This window comes from Anabrus simplex, chromosome 6, assembly GCF_040414725.1.
Source record: "Anabrus simplex isolate iqAnaSimp1 chromosome 6, ASM4041472v1, whole genome shotgun sequence".
NCBI classification, from domain to species: Eukaryota; Metazoa; Arthropoda; class Insecta; order Orthoptera; family Tettigoniidae; genus Anabrus; species Anabrus simplex.
The window spans coordinates 301,479,313-301,494,145 of record NC_090270.1 but is presented as its reverse complement, the minus strand read 5'-3'; the positions used below and the strand labels follow the sequence as shown (position 1 = coordinate 301,494,145).

Genomic DNA, 14,833 nt, shown 5'->3' with positions numbered 1-14,833 from the left:
GTGAATCTGCAATTTATACCATAGAGTGTAGAAGATACCCCATTTTGGATGTAACTTGATAAATGAATCCACCAGCCACACACTGTAGATCGTGATTTTTGAAATGTGAGTGGAGTTTGAAACTTTCTCGTGGCTCAACCAAAATATCTTGCAAACCATTGTTAGTGATAGTAAACTAATAATTTTATAACTTTACCCACCATCAAAGATATGTACGCAGAATAGTTTTCTTCTAAAATAAATAATACAGTAGAAGCTCGTTAATCCATCACCTTAGGGACTGACGGCATGGTCGGTGCGCAAGAAAGGTCAGATCACCAAAGGAGCAATAGTATTAACTGTAATACTAATAAAAGTGTGATGTGTACATACTGTTCATTAATAAGTAGGCATACCTTAAATACTTCAGATTGATAAAAGTTGTAATGCTTCTTTGTCTGGCAGATGACATTCGAGATTTTGCTGCTATAAGCCTTCATTTCCTTATCCACAAAATGTCCCTGGGCATGGACAAAGAAATTGATTCAATGTACACAAGAGCTGAATCAAAAGCCTGGTTGGCATATGTATGGGATGCTCAACCCCAAGATTTGTAGTTTTCATCCTTTTTATATATTTTCAGTATCATCTTCATTCTGGATAACAGCTGTGATGATCTGATAGTCATTCCTCCATTGCACAGTCAACATCAGTTTTGGAAAGCTGCTCATCAACATCATTGGTTTGAACATTAGCTTTCAAGATTTACAAATTTTGGACGATTGGCTGTGTATCTTCATTTTAATCATCATTTTGATAAATTTCAACTGCCATTGTCAGCCAATGTTTGTCAGGATTTTTCAAGTGTTGATAGTTCCATTTTTCCCAAGCTTGAGCAATTGTGTAAATAGCATTCTTTAGATTAAAATATTTTTATTGCCTCAAACAGGTCGCTGCCTCCTCCTGTTTTTTTTTGCAAAATGGATGGTCTATTTTTCTTGCAGTATCTTCTCTTTTAGCCATTTAGTAAGCCCTTGATCCATGGGTTTTGTGAGAGAAGTGATGTTAGGTGGAAAAGATACCCCTTTTTAGTTCCTGTTCAGATGGATGTAATAGTGAGTTATCAAAAGGGCACGCATAGGGAGTTATTTTGCCTCCAAATGTCGTTCAACTGGTGGACACAAACTGTTTAAAGAACCATGATTAGAAACGTTTGCTGTCTATCCAGGCTGATTTTTTTCATGGTGGTACTACACTGGCAGGGATGACATATTTGAGTTCTTGAATGCCCTTGGTGTTTTTGATTTGTCAGTTATAAAGAACAATAATTTATGCTTACCATTAGCATTGCTGCAACAAGAAAGTCACTCCACCCTTTGCAAATTTTGTCACTCATGCGGCAAGAGTTCTTTATGGGAGCATCTTATAGTTCAGGCATGATTAATCAATGTTATACACTTGATCGGGTATTATGTTGTATTCCTTGGCAATTTTTTTCAAGAAGTGGAACAAATGTGTTTGAAGCTACATCATCAGCTGACAGCTTTATGCCTAAAATCATTGCATTTCGAATCCCATTACTTCACTTGTTAAAATTATAATTTTTCCCCTTCCAATTTTTTTTGTCAAAATAAGTGCCTTTTCTTTGTTAACAGGTCCAGACAATGGAGTCCCTTTTCTTCTTTCCTACCACACCACAAAGCATAATCTAACAGTTCAGATTTAGGCTCTTTCAACATTTCATAATTTCTAAGGCCTTTTTCCTTAAAAACTGTCACTGTATGATTTTCTAGTTCTTTCCTATTCTTCCTACAGACTTCAGTCGTAACACCCTTGCCAATTTCATTTGCAGTTTTTTTTTTAATTTAGGGACTTGCCTTTATCTAATCTTTCTACAGTAGCACTCTTTAACTTCTTTCTAAAGTTAGTATAATGTGTTTACACTTTTTTTTTTGCTATAATGTGGCAGGTACCTGTTCTGAAAGCAAATTTTTTACTGTAAGAATAACTGTTCATCCTTTCCAAAGCACTGCTTTAATGATAAACACTCGCTAAGCAAAGCATCAAAATGCATTGATTGGTCAAGTATCACCAGCCTACTCACAATGTATTGTATGTAATGTTTCTATTGCCAACATGCCTACAATGTACATACATACAGTGCATTTCTGGACCTGTATAATGGTTGGATTATGTGGTAAGTCAAACCATTGGAGGTCGGATTAAACAGTGTTCCACTGTAAACTATTGTGACATTTTATGTTACATTCGCACTGCTTCAGTCAGAAAGTAATTCTTATCCTGTACACACTTCCATTGTATTTTCTGTAACGTCTTATTATAGTTTGTCATCATTGATTTAGATTTATTGAATGACATTCATCATCAGGCTACTCTAATATACCTGCCATCTTACTAGTTGCATAATCTAAAATATGCTAAAGTTGTGTAAATACCACAGGCCACAGAGACATGGGAAAGCCCTTTTTATGTGTAATTTTGCCATATTCCTGCCAGATGCTCAGATAATGCTTGACTTAATCTTTGATCCTAATTCATAATGGGGTAGCCCAAGTGAATATTTGTAAAGTATCTATATGAAACATCGACTCTCTAACCCTAAGATATGCAATAGCATTGGTTTTCAGACATTGTTCATTCTTAAATGAAGCATCAGCTTTGTTAGTGTTATATATGATGTATTTACATGTAATGAACAAGGTTAACCTACACAGCTAGTTAAATTGCACATATATTAGCTAAATTATTTTTGTATTCGAAAACTTATTTTAGCTAAATTATTTCTGAATTCGAAAATTTATTTTAGCTAAATTATTTTTGTATTCAGTTACTTATCTCACTTGCACTACGAATAGCTAATCACTAGAGCCTAGATTTCCATGCAGATGCATGTTTTTAAATAAGCTAGTTACAATTCTCAAACTTTGCAAATATTTGTTTTACGGCTTAACGATTCCAATAGCCTAACTGTTCTTTTTCCCTGCATGTTTTAGCCTTTTTAGGAGAAAATTCATGCATAAGGCATATTTTGAAGATTCTGGATTTAATACCAAATATTTGGATGTTTAATATTGCATAATATGACTTTTCTTCTGCATTGGTGCATATAAAAATGTTAACTTGCATGATAGTGCATTTTATGAATGTTGGTTTGCAGAATTTGGGATTATTTTTCTTCGTTATACAGTATGTCTATTACTGAGAGACGGAGAGAATGTATTCCTGGTATCCTATCTGACAGTCAAAGTTTGTACATACAGTAGAGGTCCTATAATCCAATTAAGCAAACTCTTTCTTATCTGTTGCTTGAGTAAACATTGACGTAAGCTGGAAGGCCCCACGTCAAACACTGTAATTCATGGGAATAAGCTGTCCCAGTTATACATTGTTATAAATCAAACCATAAATTGTACATTACTCATTGACAGCTCATTTTTCATCCATTAGACGAACAAAACAAAACTTGTATTGTACTTCTGTGATGTCACGTCACTGAGCTAGCAGCTTACAAACCTTGGTTTTGCACTGAATCCTCTTCCATTGTTATCCTGAATTTTCCTACCAGGAACCCTCACTCGTCACTTTGTTATTGCAGGCAGTCATTTTCAGTTATTGAGGACATTCAAATGTGTCTGCCACCATCGCACGGATAAGTAGCTGCGGCACCTAGATATAAGTTGAACAAAGTGATCCGTTCAAATCCTGATTTTGAATTCATCAAGCTCATAAAAGACGTACTGTGATGAAAATGCAAAAGACGTACAATTTGATCTTACTTTGTCCCAAATGTCTTCATTTAGGGATGCACCTGTCACTTTGTGACGTTGATCATTTTCTGTACTTACGAATGTGCTGACAGATAAACGGATGAGTTTAAATCAAGACAGTTTGGAGAAATTACTTGTAAAATGTTTCAAAAGGAAATGAATTGTGATGGTGCATATTTTCCAGTTTATCGTGCATGTTTTGCTATATGATAGTGCATGGAAATCCAGGCTCTAGTAATCACACTTGGTCATTGGCATATTTTGTGTTCAGGTTCTTTGTGATTTATCATTTTCATTGGAAATACTCTTCTCAACTCCAGTCTCTGATGCTATGGAAGGAGTACATCATGCTAGATATGTCCTATACATTCACCTTCATTCTAAATTGAGCTCTTTAGCCGGACTGAGTAGCTCATATGGTAGAGTGCTGACCTTCTGTGCTCAAATTGAGAGATTCGATTGTGGCTCAGTCCAGTTGTGTTTGAAGGCACTAAAAAACATCAGCCTAATGCTGGTAGATTTACTGGCATGTAAAAACTCCTGCAGGACAAAATTCTGGCACCTCAGCATCTCTGAAAACTGTAAAAGTAGTTGGTGGGACACAAAATTAATAACATTATTATTAAATAGAGCTCCGTACTAAATCAATCAGCCTTAGAGGTGATCTAGAGAGGGAAAATATGCAATTGGAATAAATCATGTAATTATGTAAAAACCTGTAGAACCTTGCAGGAATAGGATTTGAGGCAGAGTTAAAACCATATAGTCTTTTAAAAAGAACGGAGGTAGATCAAATATAAACGGAATTTTTGTTCCTAAACATTTACATTTGGGGTAGGACTGGCCACGCACTTCTGCTATGCTTAGGCGAGACCGTTCGGAGTGGGGAGAGCGTGCTGTTAGATATTTCCCGCTGTTTCGTCAGTAACACTCACAGTGTCGAACAGCAGGTGCACCCCTCAACTGCGCATCACATAATTATAAAATTTCTTGCTTGTGAAGGAGTTACAGTGGCAGAAATTTGCCAGAGATTGACTGCACAGTTCGGTGATCAAACATTGCCAAGGACGTGTGTCTTTGCCTAGTATAAGAAGTTCAAGAAAGGACGAGAATGTGTGAAAAATCGGCAACACGATCGCTGCCTTGGACCTGCATTACAGATGAAAACATTTGTGCAGTTAAAGACATTATTGCTGATTGATTTTTTGCACGAGTGATGCACAATCAATACTGCTTACTACTGTGAGCTGTTGAACAAGGCGAGGGTTGCATATTGCTGCAAAAGATGAGATCAACCGATTCGACAGATCATCCTCCCATACTGCAGCTCTGTCTCCAAGCTACAGGAAATGCACTGGACTACACTTGATTATCCTCTGTACAGCCTGGATGTATCGCCCTGCGATTTCCATTTTGTTCGGACCGCTTAAAGAAGCTCTAGGAGGGCAACGATTTGAAGATGATGAGAGTGTGGAAGACTTTGTGTGCAACTGGCTGGTGACACGACCCTGTTCTTTTCATGATGAGGGCATCAAAAAGCTGCCCATATGCTGGGACAAATGTATTTCCAAAGCAGGAACCTATGTGGAAAAATAAATTGTAATTGCCTTGTGTTTTTCAATAAATGAATTTAAATAAAAAATAAAATCCCATTTATATTTGATCCCCCCCTTGTATATTTCTTATCCTCAAGTTTACAAGAAGTATAGTCCAAAGTAATGTGGTCTATGGATTCTTAATTATCTTTTTGTCCAAGTGTGTTAATATCTAAAGCAGCATTAGAAACAGATGAAAGCAGTAGTTCTTTATGAAATAATAAATCTCTGTTACCAGTCACTTCTGAACTTTTATTTTTTGTCACCATTTCATCACCCAGTCATGGAGATGGAGCACAGTATCCAAAAGGTGTTGTGGAGTGAATTATTTCATAAAACTTTAAATGTGACTCGTAACAGTGATTTACTATTCCATAAAGAATTATATAGTCACGAGCAAAGCCTACCTCAAAACATGGTTTTGTTTTAAAAAAAGCAACAATACGAGATGATTCCTCTATTTCATTTTCATACTCTCATTAATGTTCAGCCATTTCTTTATAAGTAAAATATAAAGTATGCTGAAAGGAATATTTTCAGGGCATCGGTGCAGTGACTGGATACATGTTTCTGATGGGTAGACCAATAATACCTAACTAAATTTTCAGATGAAATTTTATTTGTATTTTAGGTTTTCAAGGAATGTAATCCCACTTCATTTTTTTTTTTCTGGCAACATCACCATAGTCATTAATGGAATAGTTTTGTTCCAGAAAATAATATACATGTTTTTAAAATATGAGTATCATCGAAGTAAGCCAACAGCAAATACATTCATTATCCTGATAAGATACTTTCAGAGTTTGTAGCCTATATTAAATATTATTTCCATAATTCTTAGTTCACAGTTCAAGAAGTCTAACTAATTCTTTTCACTGCAATAACCAATCTTAGTGTGGAAAATGGGCTGTTTGTTGTTTGTCCCCATCTTCTCGTAGTGTAGCAAATGACCTTTGCGGTGTTTGACTTCTAAAAATAATAATAATAATAATCCTCACAGCCTCTCGGAGAACATTTTTCAGGTTATTTGGTATCATATTGAAGAACTTTGTCAGCAAAATTAGCCCATAGAGTGAATACTGTCTTCCAAGATAAAACTCATTTCAGATCTAAACACAGCATGAAAACACCTTAGAGCTCATCTCTAAAATACATAATATCATAAATCCATCTTCCCATACAGTAGTGTTTTTTGATGTTAAGAACCTCTTCACAAATATACCCCTCTCCCAAACCCTCTCTTTTGTTGAGGTCATCATCATTTTATACCTCTGAGATGTCTTCTATGGTTAAAATGGAGTTGTTTGATCTTTTTTTTAACATTCCAAATATGTAACTTTAAGTTTAATGTACAATGCTACATATAAATAACCTGACAGTCTTCCCATGGGAAACCCCCTGTTGCCTCTGCATGCTGAGATATTTATGGACAATTTTGAGAGAAATCATCTTTCTTCAGCAGATCTTCTAAAGATATTGTTACGTTGATGGTATAATTGGCTTAGAAGAGGGTACCAACTGTCAACTTGAGAAACTACTTCAGTTACTAAATTTGTTTCACTCCTTGATGCAGTTTACTGTTGAGACTGAAAAGTAATATCAAATTAAATTTTCTTGATTTAACTATTGGCCACTCTTAAAATATCCATGCCTTTAGCATCTACAGGAAACAAATTTATATGGATTTAATAATTCCATATAATTCATTCCACCCCTTCCAATACAAGTTAGCTGCTTTCCTTTGCAGGATTCATAGACTTCTAGACTTCCCCCAAAATCAGTCAGATTTCGATAAAGAACTTGAGATCATTACAGTAAACAAATTGCAGTGAAGAATAATGGTTTCAAGACAAACCTCATTGACAAATTAGTAACTCAAAAAAAGGAAGTTAAATATTAATTCAATGTACTCATTACTCCATATTGTGAAGAAACAGTGGACAGTTCCACCATACTATGGTCCAGTTTCTGCAAAACTAGGAACTCTTCTACAAAGGTAGGGTTATTTAGTAGCATTTAAATGTCTTATTTTTCAAACTCATTAAAAAAAAGATGCCATCAGTAAAAAAATCAAAATGTTGTCAAATGTTTTAATCAGGATTAAAGAACATATGATATCATGGAAATTACATGAACCTACAGAGTTGCTGTTCACCAAACACCAAACACAATCATTTTTTCAGTACGCATCAGCATTTCAAAATTCTTCATATTGAAACCAAGGGCTCCATATTAACCCCGTAAGCAGGGAGCTCGGTAAACACCAGCTCACTTCCAGATGGGGTGTGATTTCTCTGATTGAATAAAATATTTACTTGAATTATTGGAAAATCCTATTATTTTAATTATTTAATAGTGCAGGAATATACTAACTACTTTCACATTGTGTTCTGAGCTTGTTTCTTCCTAATAGCAAAACTCTGGTTTTTGTTTATACAGTATCTTATACCTAAATATTTTAAGCAGTATACTAACAATCTTTGACTTGTTTGTCGATGTAAATTGTAGAAGTTTACATGTGCTTAAAAGATTGAGAAAGGAATAAATTATTATACAACATTTTCTGTTATATGTTGCTTAGTGTTTCGAGGGGTCCAGTTCATAACTAACACACATGGACTATGTTCACTACACTACACAGCACAATGCGTAATATTTATAGTCTTCACAGCGTTATGCCTTTTACAGCTGTTGAGTATTGCACACAGAAGTAGGAAGCAGGACATGGGGCACTTTGTAAACCGGACACACAGAGATTGTGTCTCACCATTCCTTTTGGGAAGCACGCACCACAAACCTCTTGCTTTCATACTTCTTTTTCCCTGACTTAGAAGGGAGATTCATTTCAGGGAAATCTTATCAGTAAATTTTGCGGCCAGATCTGGATAATGTACCTGTGCGATTTGCTTGGGAAGCACCTCCTCAGGAGTTGACCGTGCATATTCATCCAGAATCTCTTGGATAAGGTGCATTCTGAAGTACAGATTAGTGCACTTTACTCCATTCTTCCTGCGTATTATGAAGGAATTACACCATGAGATCCAGTAAATTCTAAATATTTTCCGATAATATTTCTTCAGCCCCTTCCTTGTGGTGGCATATGTAACAATATATTATCAGATAAGTCGACTCCCCACATATTGTAATCGATGCATTCAAGAATTTACCGAGCAAGTTGTCCGTGTGCGTAGAGGCGCGCGGCTGTGAGCTTGCATCTGGGAGATAGTAGGTTCGAATCCCACTATCGGCAGCCCTGAAGATGGTTTTCCGTGGTTTCCCATTTTCACACCAGGCAAATGCTGGGGCTGTACCGTAATTAAGGCCACGGCCGCTTCCTTCCAACTCCTAGGCCTTTCCTATCCCATCGTCGCCATAAAACCTATCTGTGTCGGTGCGACATAACGCCCCCAGCATTCAAGAATTTTCTGTCTCTTCCCCCCCCCCCTTTTTCTTTCTGAGACTTTCATTTCGCTATCGTGAATGCTACTCAGCGTACAGACTTCCCTCTTATCCTTCCACTTCAGACCCATCAACTTTTTCCTGTACAAAACTGAATCTTCTCTTGAGATTCTGTTTCATAACTTCCTTTCTGGGAGTTCCTTTTGATTGCTTCGTACTGTACGAACGGCATCTGTATTGAATTTGTTTGAGAAGATATAAATACACAATCTCTGTGTGTTCGGTTTACAAAGTGCCCCATGTCCTGCTTCCTACTTCTGTGTGCAATACTCAACAGCTGTAAAAGACATAAAGCTGTGAAGACTATAAATATTACCCATTATGCTGTGTAGTGTAGTGAACATAGTCCATATGTGTTAGTTATGAACTGGATCCCTCGGAACACTAACCAACATATAACAGAAAATGTTGTATAATCATTTATTCCTTTCTCAATCTTTTAACCACATGTAAACTTCTACAATTTTGGACTTGTGTTTATGTTGGTTGAAAATATTTTGAATCAGGGATATCTTATTGCAATGGACAATTATTATAAATAAACATAAACACAATCCTTGAAGGCTTTGAAATATTCAAAACATCTACTCCAAGAACCTCGGTGAGAAGCTCCATATTTTTCCAGTATACCAGATCATGTTCCATACATACCATGTCCCGGCTCAATATTCTCGGTATTCCAAAATCTTTCCAGATCCAGGTGACCACCAGTGGTAACCAGGTTACATTGGGATTTTAATTGTTTAAATGATCTAGCAATTTGTCCAGTAAAGATCTGCCTAATTTTGTTTGGTGGACATATAAACCAGAATGAATTTTGATTTTTTGAGAAAGGAACACTTTCCAAAATACATCAGCTCTAAGAAGAAGTTCCACAGGAGAACTCTTATAAAAAGAAGGATTTGTTCAATGTGCGTGGGTTGGGATTTTCCAGTCCTCAATATCAAAAGAAGTATAGGGAGTATTATTGCGAATAGTACCAAATAGCTAGGCAGTTTTAATTAAAACTTATGGTATTGGAAGTATTTCTGAGACAAATTCTCACAAAACTAGAGGATTGATTCTTACTTTTATTGATGCCAGTAGTTTCTACTGAGGTAGGATTGTTTTAAAGGACTAATTTTTTAATTTAAGTTTTCATTAATAAAGTCATAAGTAGTTGTATTATGTAAAAGGCAGCATGCACTAGCCCAGTGTCCTTGAGAATCTTGGACTCGTACTACTGCAGTAGACAGCAGAACTTGAGAGCCCCTAAGGATAGAGGTAGTTTGATTAAAAGTTTGAGCACTAGTGGTAGGCTCGTTAACATCAGGCTTTTTTTCAGCAGGGTGAGATTTCTAAAATTCAAAACAATGAATAAAGAGTGATGTTTGGAGGCACAATGAGTACAGGTACAGAAAATGGGACACTTGTTCAAAAGATGTACTAGAAAGACAGTTGAAACAACATTTTTGCTGTTTGATAGTTTTCCTTCTGTCATTTACTGAGAGTGGTGTAAATTTGTGGCAAAAATGGAGAAGATTGTGATAAGAACATAAGATACATTGGGATATTTGAGCTTGGGTTTTACCTGGAAACCGAGAACTAGCTTGAGTGGACTGGGAGTTCATATACTGTAGGTACTGTCTGAAAAAGTTTGCAAAGCAACTGCAGATACAACCTGACATCTTCACGTAATAAAGTCAGTAATAGATTTATGAGTTAAGGTAGCTTGATTAGATACCTCAATTTCCCAGGCTTTTAAAGTGCCTGAGTCAGATTTAGAAGAAATGAGATAGATTAGAACAGTATCATTGGAAGATTGAATATAGAGACTGCATATGGCATTGAGTTTTTACTCTGACATTGCCATATCTTTCAGTCAATAATTCAATGGCAGTCTGATAATTTTCACCTATAAGGGGGTAAAAGTATAAGCATTAATGCTGTGCGTTGTAAATAGGCAAGCAAATAATGAAATTTTTGAACATGTGGCAGGTGACTGAAACAGCTGAAAGAAAGATTCCCATTTCTCTTTGCCTTTGAAAACAGGGAGTTCAATTTTAGGAAGGAGAGCCCTAAAGGAGGGCTCTTCACAGTTACATGAAGAGGCCGATTCTGGCTCATGTTTTTGTGTACCCTGAAGTTTACGCAGAATTCTCATGGCTTGAGCATGCCCTTTAAATTACAGATCTTCCACCTCCTCCCTGTCCTTTACTTGGGCAGTACTTTGGATCTGAAGTTCGGTCTGCATTTCTTCATATTGCTCAAACGTGGCTTTGTAAGCTGTAAGTCTAATAATCAGATTATGAGTATCATTGGAATCCGAAGATTCAGTAGTGAATTTACAAAATCTGTTTAGCTTACTCTTGTAGGCAGCTCTGGACTAGATCAGTTTGTCATCTGTAGACATCCCGAAGCTTGAGAATCTTAGTCAACCAGGGCGAAGCAATGATTAAATTCTTACAATACTTGAAAATGTGAGCTGAAACATAAGTCATAAGTCAGTTAGAAAAGAATATTATTAATATTTGGGTTTCTTCGCGGGTTTCGGCACTGTATGGGAAAGCATTGATAAAGTCCGAGGATGGGACTACTGGTATTTGTTTTCAGGAGATACAATTGGGGTGACAATGTATATGCATACCAAATGGACTGAAAATTTTGAAGTTGGGAAAGGCAGTGGATGTAATGGGAAGAAACCTAATAATTGTTTTAATATTATATTTTTACCAACTTATTATACACTACTAATTTGAAAATTTTACAACTGGAAAAAGGATTAACAATTTGATTTTATAAAGATAAATTTCTTGATGAAAAAAAAAAAAAAAAAAAAAAAGTTAAATATTGGGGAATTACAAATTGATGAAAAATTGAAGCAAAAAAAATGCAAGCAAACTTGTGAGTCCAAAATTTTAGTTGCAGTGTTCTTCTTAGAAATCTTGTAGAACATAATCATTAAAGAAGTAATATGACTGTTGATTCTTAAAGAAAAAATACTGAACTGCTTCAGACTGGCAAAAGGTATTGAAAGTATCAGATTATGTTGGAGTTATAGATTTTCATTACTTAATTTTGACATTGACTTTCTTCATACTAGAAAAGCGTACTGCTGCAACAAGTTAAAATACATAAGATCTTCTGAGCACTGTGTAAGCTGAACGTTGAAGGTTGATGATAAGTTCCGGAAGATCTTGTAGATTGATTTAAAAAAAAAAAAACTTGGTAAAGACATCACTCCTGGCGGCGATCCGTTGCGGAAAATTACTCAAATCCAGCATGGTTGAATCAATGAAGCAAAGTTGCCAACACCTGTTGGTTTAGCAGGAACTTGAGTTGGAGACTGTAGAGTTTACATGTCGTAAATCTATGAAGGTCAGGTCGTCTTCCAGTTACAGAATTAGGCTGCCAGCGCATCCTTGAAGCATAGAAAGGCGAGGCCAGCTGTTACTTGCATAGTGTGCGCTTCTTCGATGTTTATAGACGAGTGTGGGACAGAGTGCGTGGTAGAAGGATGAGGCAGTGGTTATGGGGTATATACCGTATCCAGTAGGTGAGGCTACAGCAATAACTAAGATTATGGATATTAGACAAGAGAAATACAAATGTAAAGTACAACTTTACCATAATTGACTATAAAAAAATATAATGAAGATACAATGGATATCAAAATAGCAAAGAATAACTAAAAAAAAGCTAAATAAGTTAAATGATGAAAGAGTAACATCACAAGAATCGTTGCCGTATACGAAACAGGTAACCAATAGATTTCAAATAAGTGAAAGTTCGGAAACCGAACTAGGACAAGACAAGGAGGTGATTAGTACGTGAGAAGCTGAGCTGTAGTACGGATGCAATGCAAATACATAAACTGTAATACTACGTTAAGTGAAAATGACACTTCAACAATATAGAGTATCAACAGAGAAAGGTACTGTGACATTTAAATTAATCCATGGTAGGGAGGAGAAAGCAGTTCTGTTGTGTCGATATCGGTCCCTCAATCCTGAGGATCGTGATCTCTAAAGATATTTCTTTGTACCCGTTAGACATTAAATAATAACAATAATAACCTTAAATACGACTTCTGCGTGTTAACGCAATCACAGGCGATCGAAGAATGAAGTAGATAGAAAGTGCAGGTCAGCCAAGGAAGAATGGCTGAAAGAAAAGTTCAAGGATATTGAAGGTTGTATGGTTGTGGAAAAGGTAGATGCTACGTACAGAAAAATCAAGGAAACCGTTGGGGAAAGGAAAACTAGGTCTCTGATTATTAAGACCTCAGATGAAAAACCACTTCTAGGGAAAGAGGACAAAGTAGAAAGATGACAGAAACATATTAATCAATTGTATCAAGGGAAAGAAATAGATGATAAGGTTCTGGAACAAGAAGAGGCTGTTGATGCTGATGAAATGGGGGACCCAATTTTGAGGTCAGAATTCAACAGAGCTTTGAGAGACCTATATAGGAACAGGGCTCCTCCAGTTGATGAAATACCCATAGAATTACTAACTATTTGGACAATATTATATTTTATTATTTTTCTCCAGATCTACAGTAAGAATACCTATTTGATCCGTTAAGAGAAAAATAACAATGTCCAGCCTAAGCCAAAATTCACACTATGTACTGTACAGGAAAAAAAGAAAAAAGAAAAAAGAAAATAATACACAAAATGAACAGAAAATGAATAGAACAATTTAGCAAAATAATGATACTTCTTGGACATGGCATGAATCTCCTCGGATACCCCGGAAACGTGACGCCCCAAATGACGGTCACCACGGTAGTCATCTTCGGCCTCTTCATGTCACGTCCAACTTCTCTCCTGAATATTACTATTGTTTTCCCAGAATATACAATTTAAGCTGTATTATGAATGTCACAGACCTTCATGCCCCTGCTGAGTAAACACGCACACCTTTGCACATTCCATTCCTCCTACATTTCCTGTACTTGACTCCCTCTGGGTTGCTGATTCCATACTTCCGTTGCACTCACATTCTGCTACTACGTACTCTGCTCACGTTGCAACTTTATCACTGCACTACTTATCTGATCCTGCTCGTCTTATTCAACTATGCTTAATCTACTTTAAATAGTCATAGACATCATCACTTGAATAAATACCATACATTTACGATTCTTATCATCCATCCATCGAACTCCACAATCCAGCCATCTTATATCTAAAAACACAAATAATCATCTACAACCAACTTTGCTTACCGATCTACCATTAACTAATAAATCACTTACCGATACCATTTAAACTTCGCTGCCTCTCTTATCATCCATCCATCATCACCTTTCATACTTAACACTCAATTCCAGTCTTCAATTACTTTACATTTTTAATACACATTAAGATACTTTCACTTCAATAAATGCCATCTAAACTTCACTACCTCTCTTGTCATCCATCTATCGAACTCCACAAACCATCCATCTTATTCTAGGCCACATTTACTTTAGCAATTAGAATACACATACAGACACCACCACTTGCATAAATACTATATACAATACGCATACAGACACCATTCCTTAACCATTACAATACACATACAGATGCCATCACTTGAATAAATACCATCTAAACTTCGCTACCTCTCTTGTCACCAATATCATTTAAACTTCGCTACCTCTCTTAACATCAATCCATCATCATCACCTATTCATACTTAACACTTCAATTCCAGTCCTCGTTTACTTTACCATTACAATCATCTAAACTTCGCTACTTCTCTTATCATCCATCCCTCGAACTCCACAATCCATCCATCATATTCCAGGCCACATTTACTTCAACAATTACAATACACATATAGACACCACCATTTGAATAAATACCATTTAAACTTTGTTACCTCTCCTCATTTCCATCCATCGAACTCAAATTTTGCTACCTCTCTTATCATCCATCCATAATCCATCCATCTTATACCTAAAGACACCATCACTTCAATCACAATTATACTACACATACAGGCACCATTACTTGAGTAAATACCATCTGGACTTCGCTA

At 36.2% G+C, this 14,833-nt stretch overlaps 1 protein-coding gene across 2 annotated transcripts in view; it reads left to right on the top strand.

Moving 5' to 3' along the window:
• Positions 1–14,833, top strand: part of LOC136876491 (E3 SUMO-protein ligase PIAS1) — a 69,583-nt gene that overhangs the window by 40,944 nt on the left and 13,806 nt on the right. The gene's annotated exons all lie outside the window — the stretch shown is intronic.